The sequence below is a fragment of the Phyllobates terribilis genome, unplaced genomic scaffold (genome assembly GCF_046119375.1).
Source record: "Phyllobates terribilis strain yellow unplaced genomic scaffold, ASM4611937v1 Scaffold_1__5_contigs__length_1240528914, whole genome shotgun sequence".
NCBI lineage: Eukaryota > Metazoa > Chordata > Amphibia > Anura > Dendrobatidae > Phyllobates > Phyllobates terribilis.
The window spans coordinates 912750275-912770783 of NW_027362761.1; positions in this window are offsets into that span (position 1 = coordinate 912750275).

The following is a 20509-nucleotide window of genomic DNA, read 5'->3' on the forward strand; positions in this document are numbered from 1 at the left end:
TGCAACCTGATGGAGGTCAGTATAGATGGACTAATAGAACAAGTCCCACACACAGCTAGAAGCCCAAATATTTTTTCAGAGGTAGATGCAGAAAAAAATTATATTCAGTTTGCAACCTGATGGAGGTCTGTATAGATGGACTAATAGAACAAGTCCCACACACAGCTAGAAGGCCAAATATTTTTTTAGAGGTAGATGCAGATAAAAATTATTTTTAATTTGCAACCTGATGGAGGTCAGTATAGATGGACTAATAGAGAAAGTCCCACACACTGCTAGAAGGCCAAATATTTTTTCAGAGCTAGATGCAGATAAAAATTATTTTTAATTTGCAACCTGATGGAGGTCAGTATAGATGGACTAATAGAGAAAGTCCCACACACTACTAGAATGCCAAATATTTTTTCAGAGCTAGATGCAGAAAAAAATTATATTCAGTTTGCAACCTGATGGAGGTCAGTATAGATGGACTAATAGAACAAGTCCCACACACAGCTAGAAGCCCAAATATTTTTTCAGAGGTAGATGCAGATAAAAATTATTTTTAATTTGCAACCTGATGGAGGTCAGTATAGATGGACTAATAGAGAAAGTCCCACACACTGCTAGAAGGCCAAATATTTTTTCAGAGCTAGATGCAGATAAAAATTATTTTTAATTTGCAACCTGATGGAGGTCAGTATAGATGGACTAATAGTGAAAGTCCCACACACTGCTAGAAGGCCAACTATTTTTTCAGAGCTAGATACAGAAAAAAAATATATTCAGTTTGCAACCTGATGGAGGTCTGTATAGATGGATTAATAGAACAAGTCCCACACACAGCTAGAAGCCCAATATTTTTTCAGAGGTAGATGCAGAAAAAAAATATATTCAGTTTGCAACCTGATGGAGGTCTGTATAGATGGATTAATAGAACAAGTCCCACACACAGCTAGAAGCCCAATATTTTTTCAGAGGTAGATGCAGAAAAATAATATATTCAGTTTGCAACCTGATGGAGGTCAGTATAGATGGACTAATAGAACAAGTCCCACACACTGCTAGAAGCCCAAATGTTTTTTCAGAGCTAGATGCAGAAAAAAATTATATTCACTTTGCAACCTGATGGAGGTCAGTATAGATGGACTAATAGAATGATGCTATGCTCAAAAGATTTTACTTCACTAGGTGCAGTAAAAAATTGGTATTCTATACACAGGTGGTATATCTTGCAACACAGATAGGCTACTCCACTGACTAACACACTCTGCAATAGGCCAAAAAGGATTAGCTTTGCTAGATACAGCCAAATGCTGTGAAAAAAACTTGCACAGCACTGGCACAGACCTGCCTGGCAAAAACTGATAGGAACTGATGTAACCTAGTCCTGAAAAGGACTGCAATTACAATTAGTCTTTACTCCCACAATCTATCTATTTAAGAGCACAGACCTGCCTGATAAAAGTCGTAGGAAATGCTGTAACCTAGTCCTTAAAAGGACTGCAATCACAACTATTCCCTACTCCCAAGCTATCTGTAGATTTTTGCGAAAATTGGCTTGAAATTAACAAGGTATAGCGCACACAGCAACAGCGGTGCCGTCTAACACGCAGCTGCAGCAGTGAGACAATGGTGGCGACGGGGAAAATGGCTTGGTCTTATAGGGCAAGGACATGTGACATACACTGCCAATGACACATGCCCTTGCTTGTGTGAAAAACAGCAGTTCGCTCCGTGTGTGCGCTGCTGATAGGCTGACAGACTGCACCTCCCCACTGCAAATGCGGGAAAGAGAAAAAAAAATGGAGATATTCATTATTCCTGCAGAGATCCATCCCCTGCCCCTCCCCCCACCCCGCTGTACACTCAAACTGCGTATTAACATTAATTTTCATCATTACTGAGAAAAAATCCAGTTATGATTTTGGTGCACGAACAGTTATCGAACATAACCTCGAACAGCCGAATTTTTCTCAAATCGTTCGTGTTCGCCAAACGGCTCGAACACTGCCCAAAACAGCTCGAATTTGAGATTGGCGAACAGTTCGAGTAGAACAACGCTCATCTCTAATGGCAAGGTGCGCGAGACATCACGGCCATCGAACGGACAAGGCGGGTAATAAATATTCGGATGGCAAAATTTAGAAGAGACAGAGGCGGTGTAGTGGTACGACACCGACAACTGGAAGGAGATAAAGCACGCCTCATACGGCCCGACGGTGTTCACTTAATGGATATTGGACTGGACATATTCCTGTCAGGACTCCAGGACGGAGTGGAACAAGCGTTAACAGTGATGGGTGGGGGTCAGAGTCCTGCATACGAGTACGCAGGATCCTCCGTGGCCTGGAAATAGAAAGGACATGTTGGAGAGTTACACTTGTTGACCAAGTTGCCGGAGTGGAGACCCAGGGCATGCTGCAACAAGCTGAATTATTTTAGAAATAAAATGCCTTTCTAATGGAATGAGTATAAAGAGTTAATAAAGCTGTGACCGATCCTCACCCATCCAGTTGTAAGAGTTACATTATTGTATTGTCAAGGAAAGGGGGGCGGTAGGGGGGCTGAGCGTCTGGGTTTGGTTGGGGGTCCCCACAGTCTGCCTAGGCTAGATGCATTTAAAAATTCTTATTAGATACACAGGCGGTGCAGCTTGCTTCGCAGCTGGGCTACTACGCCCAAAGTATTGCCTAGGCTAGATGCAGTTAAAAATTCTACGCTGACTAGCAGACACTGAAGATTTGGGGCAGACCTCTGAGTAAACAGCTCTTCAGACTCAACCATCTGTGTTACCCCAAGCCATAGTGTATGTAGTTTCTTACAGTTTAAAGGGGGGGGGGAGCGACCCAACCCACCTGGAATTGACGATGACAACGTCACGTAAGACACAGCAAGGGGACTCCAAAAAGAGTCTCCATTTTTTCCCAAAATTGTGGCACAGACACCACTTAACCCTAGAACGCATACCTGGGGCCTCGCAGTCCCGCCCTGTTAATTGTTTTCTATTTTCTGCAAGATTACTTTAGTTAGAATTTTGAAACTCTAGGTATTCTTCATGTATATAGTTGTTTGTCATTTGAGTTTGAGTTATTCCATGTTATTTACACATGGGCCTAAAAGGCCCCAGGTATATGAAAGTGTAGATTTTTATGGTCATGCGTTCTAGGGTTAAGTGGCATCAATTGCCCCACAGTTGCTTAAAACGGTTGGTGAGGTGATATTACCAAATCCTCAAGCTTTTAGTCTCCCAAGGATAACACAGGGTTAGAAAAGTCCTTGCGAATCCATGATTTGTTCATCTTTATGAACGTGAGTCTGTCTACAATCTCAGTGGACAGCCGCATGCGCTTATCTGTCAGCACACCATCAGCAGCGCTGAACACACGTTCAGAGAGAACACTGGCTGCAGGGCATGACAAGATCTCCAAGGCGTGCGTGGCGAGCTCCGGCCATTTTTCCAGATTGGAATACCAAAATGAGCAAGGGTCCAGTGACACAGTCATGGCTTCGATGTTCACTTGGAGATACTCCTGCACCATCCTCTCTAGGCATTGACTATGTGTCAGACTTCTTGTCTCCTGTGGCCTTGCAAAGGATGGTCTAAAAAAGTGGTGAAACGATTCCACAAAATTGCTGTTACCAGCAGATACTGTGTTACTGTTACGGTTTGAGTGATGAAGACTCGACAGTCCCACGGTTGGCAAGTTAGAACTGTGAGATTCACTTCGTGCACCACTGGTGTTTTGTGGAAAAGCACATGTAAGATTCTGCAACAGCGTCTGCAGATACTCCTGCATGCATCAATCCCTTTTTATGGCAGGAATTATTTCGGCAAATTTACTTTTGTACCGGGGATCTAAGAGTGTGGCAACCCAGTAGTCGGGATTACTTAGAATTCTGCAATCTGAGGGTCATGTTGCAGGTAGTGCAGCAAGAAGGCACTCATGTGTCTTGCGCATCCAGGAGGACCAAGTCCTTGTTGTGTTGGTAGCGAGGTAAGAATCATGCTTCCTTCCTCTGCCCTCTCCCCCCAACCTCGCACAACAGAAATGTGATCAAGGTCTCCCTCATCTGATGAGTCTTCTATGCCCATCGCCAGTTCATCCTCCACTTCTTCCTCGGCTCCTGCACCTTCCTCAACAGTTTGGCTGCTACCATGCGCCCTGGTTAATCCCTCTCCCCCACCCTCCCATGCCTGCCGCCTTGGTGCTGCCAACCGTCTGGACCTTGGAGATGTTATCCCTTCCGCATACGACTCCTCCTCTACTTCCTCCACCTCCTCTTGTCCCACCACCTGACTCTGAATTCTGTTTAATGTGTGCTCCAGCATGTAAATCACCGGAATAGTCATGCTGATAATGGCATCGTCGTCAGCACTAAACATCTTCGTCGCCATTTCAAAACTGTGCAGAAGGGTGTGTGGCGCCCCTGAGGGTTCAGCCGCCACAGAGTTACTGCATCTCACCCCGAGGTGTGGTATCTCACCCTCAGGTAAGGAAGGCGTATGGCTCGGGACCCTAACACCTGCATCCAACACATACCCGCAGTGGGGGTAGGGCGAGATTGCTCCTAAGGAAGAGCACAGTCCCAGGTCCCTAGCTGGTGGGAGGGTCCTATGTAGTGAGTGCTTAGGGGAGCAGCTTAGGGGAGCACATGACAGAGAGAGTATAAATAGGAAGCCATCTTAGAAAGAACAAGCCAGTCAGAGGAGGAAAAGTGACAGGAGCAGAGGCTCGGCATGAGCTCTGCTCCGGAGGCGGGCCTAGCCTGGGAGGCCCAGGACTGAAGGAGAGAAGAGAGGAGTGGGAGCAGGAAGGCTCCAGGAGCCGAAGGGACCCTAGTGCTACGGGCCGTGCAGAAGGCCACCCGTACTCCCGCTGCTACCAGGAGGTAGAGGGGTCAGGCCAGATAAGGGGAAGTGGTCCCTCAACTAGAGGAGAAACAGCAAGGCTCAACTAGAAACTGGAGGCTGCAGCATTTCATGTACTGCAGGCAAAAGTCCACACCAGTCTCACTAAGAAGGTAGCCACATAGGACCCAGGGGACGGAACACAAGTCGCCCGCCAAGGCCCGAGGATACCGGATAGAAGTGTCACTGGGTGTGAGGTGCAGGGAGAAGGCCAGAGAAAGGACACACAGAAGGGGGTCCTGCTAAGTACTCCGGAGCTATCTGGGGGTGGACTGACCCCCTCAGTGAGTATGCACAGCACGACGGGTGAGATTGCTCTGGTACCTGTAATCTGGATTGCAACAACTGTGAGTAAAGATCTTGGGACTGCATCACACAGACTCTGTGTTCATTACTGACTTCCTGCACTACAACCACCATCATCCACCCACACTGCCCTGAAGCTACACTCTTCCTGTGGTGAGTAATAATACCATTGCTGCAAAACCACCAGCTTCAGAGGACTGTTCCGCAGCGGCGGCCCCTTTGGCCGAACTCCACAGGTGGCGTAGTCGGACATTATAAAATCCATATATAGAAATTACCGTTGGATTGACCGCACTGGGTCACGGACTGGGTCACCGCCACAGTGACTACAACCCCCAGCGTCTACCGGCCCGTCTAAGGGTACCCCACGGCCCAGGGGGCGCGTCAACTTCATAGGTCCCTGATCTGAGACCACTCCTGCAACGTGATTTGCCCCACCTCTGAATCTCGTTGGCCCAGGCTATACGTCAGAACGTATTGCACCAGGGCTTGTCGGTGCTGCCACAGTCGCTGCAACATGTGCAGAGTTGAATTCCACCATGTCGGCACATCGCATTTCAGCCGGTGAACTGGCAGGCCCAACGACTTCTGTAGAGATGTAAGTCGTTGAGCTGCGGGATGCGAACGGCGGAAGTGAGCACACCGTGCCCTCTGCAGAAGGCCATCTAGTCCGGGATAGTGGGCTAAAAATTTATGGACAACCAGGTTCAACACGTGAGCCATACAAGGCACGTGTGTGACATTGCCCCGGCGAAGGGCCGCACCCAGGTTTGAAGCATTGTCGCACACGGCCTTCCCTGGTTGCAGGTCCAGTGGAGACAACCATTCATGAAACAGGGTCTCCAGAGCTGACCACAAGTCCTCAGCTGTGTGACTCACATTTCCCAGATATTTCAAAGTAAACACTGATGCCGTTGAGCCCTGCTGCCAGCATAGTAAGGAGGTGTGCAGGATTCCTTCTGCGCAGTTAGAAAGCAGGTGGCATTACCAGACAGGCTTTGGGTGCAGGTGGAGGACCGAGAGGAGGTTGAGGAGGCAGAAGCAGTGGAGGAACTTCGAGATAAAGAGGATTGGCGCAAAACTCTTCGGGACGGTAAGACTTGGACAGCAGCCCCTTGTCCTGCTGTCACCATAGTTACCCAGTGCCCAGTCAGAGACATGTAACGCCCCTGTCCATGCCTACTCGTCCAAGTGTCTGTGGTGAAATGCACCCTGTCACACACAGAGTTTCTCAAAGAAGCAGTGATGTTGTGTGCGACATGCTGGTGGAGCGCAGGCACACCTTTCTTTGAGAAGTAGTGCCGACTGTGCATCTGGTACTGGGGCACTGCGACGGACATAAGGTCTCGAAAATCCACTGTGTCCTCCAGGCGGAAAGGCAGCATTTCTGTAGCCAACAGCTTGCAGATGGTGAAAATCAACCTCTTAGCTTTCTCATGGCTAGGAGGAAATGGTCTTTTACTTTTCCACATCTGAGGGACCGAGGGCTGGCTGTTTTGCTTTGACGGGGTTGAGTAGGGTGTCCCCGGCAAACTGCCGGTCTGTGAGTAAGATGCAGGCGGACATGTTAGGTTGCCTTGATCCAAAGGTGGTGCTCTCGATGTCAGAGAGCGCTCAACACCAGCAGGTGTTTCCACTTCCCAATGAACTGACGACCTGCCAATCACACTGGCTGTTGCAGGTAAAGAGGTGGCAGGTCTGCATCCAAAAACATGTGTGACTGCTGTCCCCCCAGTCACAGAGGATGAAGAGGCCGCGGTTGCACAAGATGGGGCAGACGGTGTTTGGCCCAGCCTGCTAGGCCGCATTGTAGCACAGTGAGCTTCCCACTGCAACTTATGCTTCATATCCATGTGACGGTACATGCATGAAGTACTCAAATTATGGATTTTTTTGCCTCTACTTAGCTTTTGGTGACAAATATTACAGATAACACGAGTTGGGTCATCCTTATCGATCTGAATAAATGCCCAGGCTATGCAAGGCTTAGAGCCCATGCGACCTGAAGAGCCCCTACGACTTGTGGTCAGAGGCAGAGTTGTGGTTGAGGATTCAGTTGTTGACGTGCTTCCAGTACTCCGTCTCTGTCCAGGAAGGCGCAACCTAACATCGTCGTCAATAGCATCTGTGACGCCCCGCTGCGCTTGGTATCACAGATCCTAGAAGAGTGTATTGATGGAATCCTCCACAAGAGGCCCCCATAAACATTCACACATCTCCACCTTCCACCTCAGACCAGGAGAGGGAGCCCGTTAGGGATATAAATAGGGAAGGTGGAGCTAGGCAGTTCAGTTCCTCTGAAGAGTTCCTGCAGTAGAGAAGCCTAAGAGAGGTCAGTCTGCAGTGGAGCTCAGTCTAGTCTAGAGAACTCAGTTAATAGTTCAGCAGTGGAGCACAAGGCTCCTGCTAGCTAGATTCAGGGAGCCCAGATAGAGCTTAAGGTGTGCCGGCGCCATAAGATCGGTGAAGCGTGGCAAGCTGCCGTTAGTGTGTATAGCCTAGTGAGGGCCCGAGTAGGCCGAAGGCGAGTGGCGAGTTAGTACATAAGGGGCAGAGGAGCTTAACCAGCTCACCCCGAAGCATTTACCGGACACCGGATCCGAGCTTACCGGGATCTCTATGACCCAGTAAGACATAACCGGAATCCCTGGAGAACTACAAGTCCCAGGATCGCTAAGGTGCTGATACGTAACAGAGCCAGGAGACGCTTAGGCCCCGCATACTGGGAGCATGAACTCCAAGAGAAGGCCCTACCACAAGGTCAGCCAGCGCAGGACAGAGACAAAGTTAGGCCTAGCTCCAGGCAGGTCAGAAACTTACTACGCAGAGGCAAGAAACAGGAGGCCCTACACCCGCTCATTGTGAAGGATCCTGATATGCACCCTTCACCCTACAGTGCTCCGGGATGTGCCTGAATTTCCTCCAGTAAAAGGTACTGAAGTGACTACCGTGTCCGTTCCCGTTCTTGCTCTGACCCAGCTGGGTCTCGCATGTCCTGCATTCCCCTTGCATACGCTGCCCTGAGACCTAGCTCCACCTGTGGGGAGCTATACCATCGAGCTGCCTTATCACGGGCCTCAGTGGACTGCTGCAGCGCTGGTGCTTCTCACCAGATACCACAGGTGGCGTCACAAACTCTTATAAAATTAACAATTATCCACCCTTTTAAAGAGTGACCCGAGGGTACGGGCCAAGGAGCCGACCACCGCGACATCCCCAAGGCCAGGCAAAGGCCCGGGTGACCTCATCAACTGGCTGACTGTGGGTTGACAGTAAGTGGGATCTCCAACCTTGTCATCATCACCCTGTGTGTTATCACACCCGTCGTCCTCAAAGCCAACCTCTTCCTGCCCTGACCGAAAAGTCAAGTTGTCGCTCCAATCAGGTATTTGAGTCTCATCATCGTCTTCATCATTGTCTCCACCAACAGGAGTTACAATTTGGGAACGAGGGTCTACATTATCCTCAGAACCTTCTTCATCTGGTCCTGGATCCGACTTATAAAGATTCTGGGCATCAGTGCAGATCATTTCCTCATCTGGATTAACAGACGATCAGGAGCAGACCTCCGTTTCCCAGGCTATAGTATGATTAAACAGCTCTGCAGACTCAACCATCTGTGTTACCCCATACTCAGACGGGCAGCTGGAGACTTGGGAGCTGTGAGGAAGCAAGTGCGATTGGGGTGACACCTCTGAGGACTGGAGTATTTGTGATGTTGAAATTGAGGTGGAGGAGAGCCCACTTGAAGGAGCACTTGATACCCGCTGATGCACCTGCTGTTTTTGTGCCTCATCTGGAATTTGTAGCGATGGGCATGTCCGTAACAAAGGGATCGTATCACATTGTCCACGAAAAGAAGTCGACATGTTAGTTTGGCTGGAAGATGGTTTTTCTTCTGCAGATGTTACTCCCCCCCACCGCGGGGGGGCTCGACCCACCAGCGGACAGGCACCAGTATTGGGAGAGGGGGACTGGCCGTCAGGGTCCACCGCGGCTCTGGCACAAACCCGGCGACACGGAGGTGGCACGGGCAGGAACGGACTGGCCGTGTTGGCTTCTCACTTTTTGGATTTTAGAAGGGCATGACATGCCTATATCTGTGTCTCCCCCTCCTTTTACTCCTCCACCTCTTCTCTTTTCGCATGACTATATGTACTTGTCACTTTTCCATGTGTTAGTTATGTCTTCTGAGCAGTTTGTCAGCTTTTGGACAGCTTTGAAGGTGTTTTCTATGTGTTTCTATGTGTTTTTGTTTGCCTGCCATTGGTTTTAACGGTGTTCGAAGGTGTTCGACGAACAGTTCGGCGAACACAAGGGTGTTCGACGAACCGAACCGAACTCGAACACTACGGGGGTGGCTCAACACTACTCACCATCTGATCTGTTGTCTGCTTAGATGAATAGTAATAAGCCAGCAACAGAGCGGTGTCACTATACCCAGTAGAGACCAGTGACATAACCTGGGTTGGTCTCCTGCACAATGGGTATAGTCACACTGCTCTGCTGCCGGCTTATTACTATTCAGCTAAGCAAACTGGACACTGTGCTCATCACACAAGGCACAGGGAGAGATTGTGCATGGGGGAGACACTGCACAAGGGAGACACTGCTGGACAGAAGAGGGACCAGACTCTGAAATGAGTGTCACTGATGACGCTTCATTTCAACGCGGCAAACAAGGGAAGGGTCGGTATGTCCTAGCCCTACCACCACCACCCGATGGCACTTTGTTTCGGGGCAGAAAGTTGATTGACTGCAATTTCAGCCAGCAGGTGATGATTCGTCTGAGTATCCCATCATGCACATTAGGGTTGTGCTAGGCTTAGGGTTGTGCTAGGGTTGGGTTAGGGTGGGTTAGGGTTGTGCTAGGGTTAGGGTTGTGCTAGGGTTGGGTTAGGGTTGTGCTAGGGTAAGGGTTGTGCTAGGATTTGGGTTGTGCTAGGATTTGGGTTGTGCTAGGGATATGGTTGTGCTAGGGTTGTGTTAGGATTGTATTAGGGTTGGGGTTGTATTAGGGTTGGGGTTAGGGTTGTGTTGGGCTTGGGATTTTTTCAAAATTAAAGAAAAAAAATGATGAAGATATGGCAACTAGTATTGAGAGCAAGTGCTCGCTACTTGATTTTGCATCGGGTGCTCGGGTATGCACCAAGAATCGCGGGTGTTTGAGTGACATGCTCGAGTCTCCACCCCATATGTTTCACAGCTCTTATTCAACCAAAAAAATCATGCGAGGATTGCCTGAAATGCATGAGCGATCCTCGCATGGTTTTTTTTGGGTGTCTAACAACCATGAAACATGTCACTCGAGCACCCGTGATACATGATGCATACTCGAGTACCCGATGCAAACTCAAGTAGCAAGCACTTGCGCTCAAGACTAATGACAACTTATTCAACATGATGACCTCCTTTATCAAATTCTGTGTCATATCTCTGGGTTCAAAATGTTCACTATACCCCTTGATAAAATTGTTGAGGGGTCTAGTTTCCAAAATGGGGTCAATTGTGGAAGGTTTCCACTGTTTATGCACATCACGTTCTCTCCAAACGCAACATGGCGTCCGCTCTCAATTCCAGACAATTTTACGTTCAAAAAGTCAAACAGTACTTTATCCCTTCTTAACCCTGCCGTGCGAACAAACAATGTATTTTCTCCATATGTGGGGTATCAGCGTACTCAGGAAAAATTTCACAACAATTTTTGCAGTCTATTTTCTCCTCTTACCCTTGTAAAAATAAAAAATTTGGGGTTAAAAGATCATTTTTGTGGAAAAAGTTAGATTTTTCTTATTTTCACGGCTCTACGTTATAAACTTCTGTGAAGCACCGGGGGGTTCAGGGTGCTCACCACACATCAAGAGAAGTTCCTTAAGGGGTCTAGTTTCCAAAATATTGGGTGGTTTCCACTGTTTAGGCACATCAGGGGCTCTCCAAACGCAACATGGCGACTGCTAATTATTCAAGCAAATTTTGCATTCAAAAAGTTGTGTGCCTAAACAGTGGTTTTCCCCCACATATGGGGTATCGGCTTACTCAGGAGGAATTGCACAACAAATTGCATTGTGCAATTTCTCCTATTACCCTTCTGAAAATGCAAAATTGGGGGCTGAAAAACATTTTTGTGGGAAAATGTGAACATTTTATTTTTACGGCTCAATATTATAAACTTCTGTGAAGCACCTGGGGGCTCAAGGTGCTCACCACACATCTAGATAGGTTCCCTGAGGAGTTTAGTTTCCAAAATGGTGTCATTTGTGGGGGGTTTCCACAGTTTAGGCACATCAGCGGCTCCCCAAACAGTGGTTTTCCCCTACATATGGGGTATTGGCGCGCTCAGGAGAAATTGCACAACCAATTTTGGGGTCCTTTTTTCCTGTTACCCTTGTGAAAATAAAAAAAATTGTGTCTAAAGTAATATTTTTGTGAAAAAAAAGTTAAATGTTCATTGTTTTCTTCCAAAATCCAAAAATTCCTGTGAAGCACCTGAAGGATTAATAAACTTCTTGATTGTGGTTTTGAGCACCTTGAGGGGTGCAGTTTTTAGAATGGTGTCACTTTTGGGTATTTTCTATCATACAGGCCCCTTCAAATGTGATGTGGTCCCTATAAAAGCGGTTTTCTAACTTTTGTTTGAAAACTGAGAAATCGCTGGTCAACTTTTAACCCTTATAAATTCCTAAGAAACTAAAATTTTGGTTTCAAAATTGTGCTTATGTAAAGTAGACATGTGGGCAACGTTATTTATTTAACTATTTTGTGTGACATAACTCCCTGATTTAAGGGCATGAAAATTCAAAGTTTGAAAATTGCAAAATGGTCGCAATTTTCGCCAAATTTCCAATTTTTTCAAAAAGTAACGCAAGTCATATCGAAGAAATTTGATCACTATCATGAAGTACAATATGTCTCAAAAAATAGTCTCGGAATCAAGGGGATCTGTTGAAGCGTTCCAGAACTATTGCCTCATAAAGTGACAGTGGTCAGAATGGTAAAAATTGGCCTGGTCATAAATGTGCAAACTACCTTTGGGGATAAAGGGGTTAAAGACTATCAGCTGGTCACAAAAATGTTCTACACAGTCTTTTGCACTTTTATAAACCGTGTCAAAAGTACATCGGTCACCTGATATCCACTGTTTATGTTATACTATCTACCGAAGACTCTTCAAAATGATTTAATATTATTTCTTGGAAAGTCATTACTAGAGGACATTTTTTGCAGATATTTAAGTAACAGTTTGAACTCTTTTCTGGACACATTATTTCAGACACATACTTTGTAATCATCAAGGTTGGACAGATCTGAATATTTTTCAGCTTACCTCCTTCAATCATAAGCTTAGTGATTTGGTGTGCTGTACATACACATACAGCCTGGACACAATTCTTAGGTCACAGGTCAGCAAATTTTGAAAATCCTATTAGAGGGGAAGTTTATTTATTTTTTTATTTCATAGGTCTCTTTCAAATTGGCAAGAGCTAGCCTCTTTTGGACATGAGTTTTCTTACCGTTGACTTTCATAGATACACAATTAGTGATGAGCGAGCCTGCTCGCCACTAGAGATGAGCGGTGTTCGACTAGAACTGTTCGCCAATCTCAAATTCAAGCTGTTTTGGGCGGAGTTCAAGTCGTTCGACGAACGCGAGCGATTTGCAAAATATTCGGCTGTTCGAGGTTATGTTCGATAACTGTTCGTGCACCAAAAGCGTAACTGGATTTTTTCACATCATGCAGGGATTGTCTGCCACTCACTGTAATGTCACAGCCATGGTGGTTGTGGCATTACAGTGGTTGCCCAAATCGATGGGAACAGTGCTCACAGTTAAACATGAAAAGCCGGCAATTCAGCAGCGGCATACACCGGTACCCGACAATTTAGAACAGAAAGAATAGAGCATCACACATAGATTAGATAGATAGAAACATGTCAGTTACATATATAAGAAGTACAGTGACAGTGTTGGTTACTGTACTTGTCATTTAGTGTTAAAGGATTTATTAAAAAAAATAATAGTGTTTTCATGCACCGTCTCTTTAAAAAAGCCGGCCACCAATATAGCATCGGTACCCGACAATTTAGAACAGAAAGAATATAGCATCACACGTAGATTAGACCATGTTGGTTGTGGCATTACAATGATTGGCTGGCCGCATAGCGTCATCAGGTCTATATAAAACCTGGTTCCCCTATGAGCGTCACAGTCTAACCCGGAAAAAGACAGAGTAGGGAGAGCTATTGCTGAGTCAGAAAAAGATTTGCTTGTTTATTAGTTAGTATAGGTATTCCACAGCATATCTATATATCCATCTGAACTAACAGTCCTTCTGAGGATTAATCCAGCTGCATATATTCAGTGGTGATAGCAGGATTTAGGCAGGCAGGCAGGGTTTGTGCCAGTGTATACAGCACAAGAGGGTCAACTGCATGTTATGTCTGCTGCGACTGTCACAGATATCCATAGACATAGCCCCAGATATCAGGGGTCAGGGCTAATTTATTTTTTATCTTAATCTTGATTATTTGCTTAAAAAGCAATCCAGAGTTCACCATTTTAGTGCTCCATTTGCATGTTAGCACTGTAGAATACAGCCAGATCTTTTCCATCATCAGACGTGATCCCATATTACAGCGATAAAATTCCACAAATTTATAATGAACGTGTGAAGCTACTCACACGTGATCGCAGTGAAGAATAGTAAACTACAGGGCCACTATTTAAAACCGTGGGTGTCCGTCAGACGTATCACATATAACTGCGGTTCAAATCAAGGCATTTGTAGTGAACGTGGAAAATATTATCCTCCATTTAAAATGAGCAAGGCTCGTGGCAAGAGACGGGAAGTGGGCATGATGGTGATGGTGCAGGCAGAGGCCGAGGCCGTGGGCAAGCTGAAATTGTGCCACAACAAACACCCACATCTTGTCGCCTGACCTTCCTGTCCCAATTGCTAGGGGACTGCAGCACACCAATACTGAACACAGAGCAGTGTCAAAAGGTTGTTGGTTGGATAGCAGATAATGCTTCCAGTCACTTTGCCACTTACCACCACCATCCTTTCTTCCACATGATAAAGTCTCAGTAGCCGTGAGTTTGGACCGCATATTCCACACCCTAATCCGCCTTCCTCCCACCATGTTGAGTACACGGAGATAGCTAATCCCACACTTGGATACTCCAAAGAGCTGTTCACTTTCAAATTAATAGATTCGGGCCTTTTCACAGGCCAGCTTCAAGCGGGTCAAGAGTAGAACGCGTGTAGCGATACCCAAATATTTGAGCAGACACTGTCAAAAGAAGGCGATGGTGGGAAAGTGCAATTACTGTCGCAAGAGGTGGATGATGATGAGACACAATTGCCAGAAAGTCAGGAGGAGGACCATGGTGCGGAAGTGGAAGACGAGGTGGAGGATGATGAAGTCACTGATCCAAACTGGTAGGGGGACATGCAGAGCGAGGATAGCAGCATACAGGGGGAGGGAGGTGTAGCACCACAACAGGCAGGAACAAGCACTGTGGTGGCTGCAGACACAAGGCAGGCAACTATTCCCTGGAACACGAACACGACGGAAGTTTCCAGTGCCACTGTTAGGTCTTCCCGAGTCTGGTTGTTTTTTAAAGACTCTACAGATAACCCCAAAAAGGCCATTTGCACCATCTGCCAGGCCAGCATCAGAAGGGGTAGCAAACCTAGCAGCCTGACCACCACCAGCATGATCAGGCACATGACAGCAAAGCACCTGACTAGGCTGGCCGAACTCCAGGGTCCAGAAACAGTGCCTGCAGGTGACGCCTCTGCATCTTCCACTGTTGTGCGTGCACGCCAATCCCATGTCCATGGCGCATGCGAAGATGCCTCCTGCCCTGCACCTGCCATTACACACTCTCAACTAGCACCATCAGCAACCACGTCCATGTCCTTGTCCCAGTGAAGCGTTCAGTTGTCCCTGCCCCTGGCCTTGGAATACAAGCGCAAATACGCAGCCAACGCCCCACAGGCCTCATTACTGAATTCACACATTTCGTGAACGCTTGTGATCAAAATGTGGCGTTTTAGGCTCGTGGAGATGGAAGCTTTCCGCAACCTGATGGCGGTGGTCGTCACTCGTTACTCGGTCCCCAGCCGCCACTATTTCTCCCGGTATGCCTTCCTCGCATTACACAAGCACATGTCCCACAACATTAGCCATGCCCTCAACAACGCAGTTACTGGGAAAGTCCACCTAACCATGGACACGTGGATAAGTGCTTGTGGGCAGGGACGGAACATCTCGGTGATGGCACACTGGGTTAATATAGTGGAAGCCGGGACCCAGTCGGACCTTGTGACAGAACACGTCCTCCCAATGCCGAGGATTGCAGGCCCTTGGTCAATCAGGGTTGCCCCCACATTCTACAGCTCCTGCACCTCCTCCTCCTCTTCAGCCTCCATCTTTGAAATGACCACATCAGTCACAAGCTGTAGCACTGCAGTACTGCCTCGGCCAAGCGGCAACAGGCTGTGCTGAAGCTAATATGCTTAGGTGACAAACTGCACACCACTGAAGAGTTGTGGACAGCTCTGAAAGAGCAGGCAGATCTGTGGCTAACACTGCTGAACCTACAGCCAGACATGGTCATGTGTGACAATGGCCAGAACCTGGTGGCAGCTCTGAAGCAAGGCGAGCTCACACACATACCATGCCTGGCCCATGTGCTTACTTTCGTAGTTCAGCAGTTTCTCAAAACCTACCCGGATCTGCCGAATCTGCTTATCAAAGTACACCGCATGTGTGCCCATTTTATAAAGCCAGCTACAGCTTCCATCGCGTTTTCATCTTCCAGCTCACAGACTGGTGTGCGATGTCCCCACGCTTTGGAACTCAACGTTGCAGATGTTGGGAAGGATTTGTGAGCAAGAGAGGTCAGTTCTTGACTAGAGATGAGCGTTGTTCGACTCGAACTGTTCGCCAATCTCAAATTAGAGCTGTTTTGGGCGGTGTTTGAGCCGTTCGGCGAACACGAATGATTTGAGAAAAATTCGGCTGTTCGAGGTTATGTTCGATAACTGTTCGTGCACCAAAATCATAACTGGATTTTTTCTCAGTAATGATGAAAATTAATGTTAATACGCAGTTTGAGTGTACAGCGGGGTGGGGGGAGGGGCAGGGGATGGATCTCTTCAGGAATAATGAAGATCTCCATTTTTTTTTCTCTTTCCCGCATTTACAGTGGGGAGGTGCAATCTGTCAGCCTATCAGCAGCGCACACACGGAGCAAAGTGCTTTTTTTCACACAAGCAAGGGCATGTGTAATTGGCAGTGTATGTCACATGTCCTTGCCCTATAAGACCAAGCCATTTTCCCCGTCGCCACCATTTTCTCACTGCTGCAGCTGCATGTTAGACGGCACCGCTGTTGCTGTGTGCGCTATACCTTGTTAATTTCAAGCCAATTTTCGCACAAATCTACAGATAGCTTCGGAGTAGGGAATAGTTGTGATTGCAGTCCTTTTAAGGACTAGGTTACAGCATTTCCTATGACTTTTATCAGGCAGGTCTGTGCTCTTAAATAGATAGATTGTGGGAGTAAAGACTAATTGTAATTGCAGTCCTTTTCAGGACTAGGTTACATCAGTTCCTATCAGTTTTTGCCAGGCAGGTCTGTGCCAGTGCTGTGCAAGTTTTTTTCACAGCATTTGGGTGAATCTAGCAAAGCTAATCCTTTTTGGCCTATTGCAGAGTGTGTTAGTCAGTGGAGTAGCCTATCTGTGTTGCAAGATATAACACCTGTGTATAGAATACCAATTTTTTTACTGCACCTAGTGAAGTAAAATCTTTTGGGCATAGCATCATTCTATTAGTCCATCTATACTGACCTCCATCAGGTTGCAAATTGAATATAATTTTTTTCTGCATCTAGCTCTGAAAAAATATTTGGGCTTCTAGCAGTGTGTGGGACTTGTTCTATTAGTCCATCTATACTGACCTCCATCAGGTTGCAAACTGAATATAATTTTTTTCTGCATCTAGCTCTGAAAAAATATTTGGCCTTCTAGCAGTGTGTGGGACTTGTTCTATTAGTCCATCTATACTGACCTCCATCACGCTGCAAATTCAAAATAATTTTTTGTCTGCATCTAGCTCTGAAAAAATATTTGGCCTTCTAGCAGTGTGTGGGACTTTCTCTATTAGTCCATCTATACTGACCTCCATCAGGTTGCAAATTAAAAATAATTTTTTGTCTGCATCTAGCTCTGAAAAAATATTTGGCCTTCTAGCAGTGTGTGGGACTTTCTCTATTAGTCCATCTATACTGACCTCCATCAGGTTGCAAATTCAAAATAATTTTTTGTCTGCATCTAGCTCTGAAAAAATATTTGGCCTTCTAGCAGTGTGTGGGACTTTCTCTATTAGTCCATCTATACTGACCTCCATCAGGCTGCAAATTAAAAATAATTTTTATCTGCATCTGCCTCTGAAAAAATATTTGGCCTTCTAGCTGTGTGTGGGACTTGTTCTATTAGTCCATCTATACTGACCTCCATCAGGTTGCAAACTGAATATAATTTTTTTCTGCATCTAGCTCTGAAAAAATATTTGGCCTTCTAGCAGTGTGTGGGACTTTCTCTATTAGTCCATCTATACTGACCTCCATCAGGTTGCAAATTAAAAATAATTTATATCTGCATCTAGCTCTGAAAAAATATTTGGCCTTCTAGCAGTGTGTGGGACTTTCTCCATTAGTCCATCTATACTTACCTTCATCAGGTTGCAAATTAAAAATATTTTTTTGTCTGCATCTAGCTCTAAAAAAATATTTGGCCTTCTAGCAGTGTGTGGGACTTTCTCTATTAGTCCATCTATACTGACCTCCATCAGGTTGCAAACTGAATATATTTTTTTTCTGCATCTACCTCTGAAAAAATATTGGGCTTCTAGCTGTGTGTGGGACTTGTTCTATTAATCCATCTATACAGACCTCCATCAGGTTGCAAACTGAATATAATTTTTTTCTGCATCTACCTCTGAAAAAATATTTGGGCTTCTAGCTGTGTGTGGGACTTGTTCTATTAGTCCATCTATACTGACCTCCATCAGGTTGCAAACTGAATATAATTTTTTTCTGCATCTAGCTCTGAAAAAATATTTGGCCTTCTAGCAGTGTGTGGGACTTTCTCTATTAGTCCATCTATACTGACCTCCATCAGGTTGCAAATTAAAAATAATTTATATCTGCATCTAGCTCTGAAAAAGTATTTGGCCTTCTAGCAGTGTGTGGGACTTTCTCTATTAGTCCATCTATACTGACCTCCATCAGGTTGCAAATTAAAAATAATTTTTTGTCTGCATCTAGCTCTGAAAAAATATTTGGCCTTCTAGCAGTGTGTGGGACTTTCTCTATTAGTCCATCTATACTGACCTCCATCAGGTTGCAAACTGAATATATTTTTTTTCTGCATCTACCTCTGAAAAAATATTGGGCTTCTAGCTGTGTGTGGAACTTGTTCTATTAATCCACCTATACAGACCTCCATCAGGTTGCAAACTGAATATAATTTTTTTCTGCATCTACCTCTGAAAAAATATTTGGTCTTCTAGCTGTGTGTGGGACTTGTTCTATTAATCCATCTATACAGACCTCCATCAGGTTGCAAACTGAATATAATTTTTTTCTGCATCTACCTCTGAAAAAATATTTGGGCTTCTAGCTGTGTGTGGGACTTGTTCTATTAGTCCATCTATACTGACCTCCATCAGGTTGCAAACTGAATATAATTTTTTTCTGCATCTAGCTCTGAAAAAATATTTGGCCTTCTAGCAGTGTGTGGGACTTTCTCTATTAGTCCATCTATACTGACCTCCATCCTCCATCAGGTTGCAAATTAAAAATAATTTTTATCTGCATCTAGCTCTGAAAAAATATTTGGCCTTCTAGCAGTGTGTGGGACTTTCTCTATTAGTCCATCTATACTGACCTCCATCAGGTTGCAAATTAAAAATAATTTTTTGTCTGCATCTAGCTCTGAAAAAATATTTGGCCTTCTAGCAGTGTGTGGGACTTTCTCTATTAGTCCATCTATACTGACCTCCATCAGGTTGCAAACTGAATATATTTTTTTTCTGCATCTACCTCTGAAAAAATATTTGGGCTTCTAGCTGTGTGTGAGACTTGTTCTATTAATCCATCTATACAGACCTCCATCAGGTTGCAAATTGAATATAATTTTTTTCTGCATCTAACCCAGCCAATAGTTTTGGACTAATACCACAGTTTGGCCACTCAGCTCTGCTCGGTTCCCATCCATTGTTTTTTTGTGCAAACAACTCCAGAGTTGTGAATTAGTTAACCACCAAAATGAGTGGAAAAAGGCCTGCTGCTGGTGGAAAGGGGAATAGGCGTGTTGGGAAGGGGAAAAAAGGTTGTGTCCGTGGGGTAGGTGTTAAAGCAACAGTAACATCTGCAGAAGAAAGACCATCTTCCAGCCAAACTAAAATGTCTACTTCTTTTAGCGGACAATGTGATAAGATCCCTTTCTTACGGCCACGCTAATCGCTACAAATTCCAGATGAGGCACAAAAACAGCAGGTGCTTCAACGCATATCAAGTGCTCCTTTAAGTGGGCTCTGCTCCACATCAACTTCAACATCACAAATACTCCAGTCCTCAAAGGTGTCACCCCAATCGCACTTGCTTCCTCACAGCTCCCAAATCTCCAGCTGCCCATCTGAGTATGAGGTAGAACAGATGGTTGAGTCTGCAGAGCTGTTTACTCATACTATAGCCTGGGAATCAGAGGTCGACTCCAGCACTTCTGTGAATCCAGACGAGGAAATGATCTGCACTGATGCCCAGAATCTTTATGAGTCGGATCCAGGACCAGACGCAGAAGGTTCTGACCATAATGTAGACCCTCATTCCCAAACTGTAACTCCTGTTGGTGGAGACAATGAGAAAGACGATGATAAGACTCAAATACCTGATTGGAGCGACAACTTTAGTTTTTTGTCAGGGCAGGAACAGGTTGGCTCTGAGGACGACGGGTGTGATAACGCACAGGGTGATGATGATGAGGTTGGAGATCCCACTTACTGTCAACCCACAGTCAGCCAAGAGATGAGGTCAGCAGAGGAGGTGGAGGAAGATGCTAGTGACGACGAGGTCAGGTTGCGCCTTCCTGGACAGAGACGTAGTACTGGAAGCACGTCAACAACTGCATCCTCAAACACAACTCTGCCTCTCACCACAAGTCATGGTGGCTCTTCAGGTTGCATGGGTGCTAAGCCTTGCATAGCCTGGGCATTTTTTCAGATAAAGATGACCCAACTCG